We start from the raw sequence: 2,231 nt of genomic DNA on the forward strand, positions 1-2,231 counted from the left end.
TTTTCCTCATTTAGGATTCATTGTCACACAGTTCCAAATTGTCAATGTGTGCTTTGGCTGCAAGCAAGTATTTCCCAAACATTGCCAGCTCCGCTGTTATCCAGTAAATCACACCCTAATGCTTTTCCTTGCATTCATTTCACATAAAATTCTTAAATATTTAGATGATCATGTACCTCCAGCCAACCCATTAGAAATAAATCAAGTTATTGGGTTCAAAGTGCATTTATAGAACTGGAACACGCAATCCCACCGTGTGAAGCTACATTAAATTTGTGGTGATTGTACAGCTGGTATTAGAGAAAACAATCCAGAACATGTTGGACCATTTTAATGATATTTTACTTGCTTCTAATAACCTTATTTATGTTGATGTAAAATTTTGGAAAATCCTCTGGTCCAATAGCAGGTACATGAGAAAATGATGCAATATTTATATAAGCCTGGTGTGCTGGAATTCCTGCCTAAACTCCTCCACCTGTAACACTCCATCACCTCCTTAAAACTGAAAGTTTTGATCAGTATTTCGGACAGGAGTCAGCCCTGCCTTTTGCCCTGATTTGTCAGTAATCATTTAAAACCATTTTGGGTCAATCCCTTCCTTTAAATCCTGCACAGCAGCAGTGACAATAACTTTGTGGATTTAATGGTTGAGCCAAATCCGACTCAGTTCCCCAGGAGAAATTCCTGAACTCATGGGCACTTTGTATCAAGCAGCAGTTAGCAGCAAAAAGTCTGATTAATCAGAGTAGTGAGTCCAGTAAATACTTAAACAGAAGACACCCTGTAAAACAGAACTCCAAGTATCAGTTTGAATAAAGTATTGAACTGACAGAGTGGAGAGCAGATGAGGATTGAATTAAATTGCAATTCACTGAATCGAAACAAGAAGTGATTCTATCAAGAATGGGACACAACTCTCTGTTTGTGAGCTTGTGGCGCAACGGTAGCGCGTCTGACGCCACATCAGAAGGTTGCGTGTTCAAATCACGTCAGGCTCAGTGAAGTTTTACAGCAGCTCAAGCTGCTGGATTTTATATCAGAAGAGAGTTCGCTCTGTTGGGATAAAAACAAGAAATGCTGGAACCACTCAGCAGGTCTGGCAGCATCTGTTGAAAGAGAAGCAGAGTTAATGTATCGGGTCAGTGACCTTTCGGAACTGTTCGTGTATTGTTCAATTTCAAAATCGACTTTAATAGATTAAAGTTCTTATTTCTGGATCCGTTCAATTTCCACGCTCAGTTCTTATTTCTCAGTTTTCTATCGGAACAATGTTTCAGGGATGTGCTATCTCTATTGTTTATACAATAACTCTGTCAGCAAGTGTGCGAAGTAAAACACAAACGACCCAGCGTGGGTCTCATCCCACACCCGGCTCCGTCTGCACAGCTCCTTAGTTCAGTTGACGAGAACGCAGTGTTAATAACACCGAGGCTGTGGATTTGAACGCCGTAAGTGCTGGCAGATGTTCAGTTATTACTTTGACATGTTTTCCTAACACTTCAAATCCAACTTTTAGATGCACACAGAATGTCAGAGAACTTATTTTGAATAACATCCATTGCATCTTTGTCACTGGGCTGGAGTAATCCAGAATACATTTTAATAATCTTCCGTTTGCTGATAAAGGTTGAATTTGCGGCTGTTCCCGTTAATGGTCACAAGCAGGAACAAACAGACAGAGTGTATCTGACCGCCCAGAGATGTGGAAAGGCTTCAGTTTAGGACAATTGCATCAAATCAAATGTTCACCAGGCCCCGAGAGAGTCAAAAGCTGGGGGAAAGGACGGAATGAGATAGTGAATAAGCTAAACTGAGGTGGAGGTGGGATGGCAGCGGTCCAGGGGACAGAAGCAGCGAGGCCGGGAGTGAACGGCCGAAGCAGGGTATTTTGTGGGGAATGGAAATGACGATCGCAGCCACTGAGGGGTGAGGCAATGTTTGGACGTCATTCCGTCTTGTGTCGGTGCGTGATGACGTCGGTGCACGCATGCGCAGATTCATACTGGCAAGCTGACAAATGTTTGGATGCACTGATGATGTCGACGATCGCTCTGCACATGCTCTGTGTTGTCAGGAAACACTCTGTAGTGAATAAGCTAAATACAGAAGATATAAATATTTCCCATCCTTGATGTCTCACTATTCCAGTCCAACCCAATCCTTCAATGCTGGGTAAATAATTTCAGTAAAAATTGTGCAGCTCGAGGATCGAAACCAAAGGCCAATGC

The 2,231-nt window shown here is 42.3% G+C and overlaps 1 non-coding gene across 1 annotated transcript; it reads left to right on the forward strand.

The window, feature by feature from the left end:
- The first annotated feature begins 929 nt into the window (after window positions 1-929).
- On the forward strand, window positions 930-1,001 carry trnaw-cca (transfer RNA tryptophan (anticodon CCA)). Its single transcript has one exon. It is a non-coding gene; the product is annotated as a tRNA-Trp (tRNA).
- The last annotated feature ends 1,230 nt before the right edge of the window (window positions 1,002-2,231 follow it).

Source organism: Heterodontus francisci, unplaced genomic scaffold, assembly GCF_036365525.1.
Source record: "Heterodontus francisci isolate sHetFra1 unplaced genomic scaffold, sHetFra1.hap1 HAP1_SCAFFOLD_59, whole genome shotgun sequence".
Classification (NCBI taxonomy): Eukaryota; Metazoa; Chordata; class Chondrichthyes; order Heterodontiformes; family Heterodontidae; genus Heterodontus; species Heterodontus francisci.